Here is a 269-nt window from a genome sequence, read left to right as displayed (position 1 = left end):
GTTTTCTGAAAACAAAGAAAAAAAAATCTAATTTTACCAGAATGAGAACATTATTGATCACAAAAACTAAATGATAATTTGAATAATAATAATTTAAAAGACTGAGGAACTCACGCGTAATAGCAATACTGTTAATGGTGGTAACAAAAAGATGGTAATAACGAGTGACAAGAAAATATGATAAATATTGTAATGAAAAGAAATTGAGAAGTCTATATTTGTATTTATGATAAAACGATGCGAATATACACTGGAAAGCCATTATTTTC

At 26.0% G+C, this 269-nt stretch overlaps 1 protein-coding gene across 1 annotated transcript in view; it reads left to right on the top strand.

Annotated features, from left to right (window-relative positions):
• The window catches only part of LOC119594567 (anoctamin-8-like), a gene marked incomplete in the record, with an annotated part of 84,413 nt that overhangs the window by 63,823 nt on the left and 20,321 nt on the right, over window positions 1–269 (top strand).

Source organism: Penaeus monodon, chromosome 34 (genome assembly GCF_015228065.2).
Source record: "Penaeus monodon isolate SGIC_2016 chromosome 34, NSTDA_Pmon_1, whole genome shotgun sequence".
NCBI classification, from domain to species: domain Eukaryota; kingdom Metazoa; phylum Arthropoda; class Malacostraca; order Decapoda; family Penaeidae; genus Penaeus; species Penaeus monodon.
The sequence above is the reverse complement of the archived record's forward strand: the minus strand, read 5'-3'. Positions and strand labels throughout refer to the sequence as shown.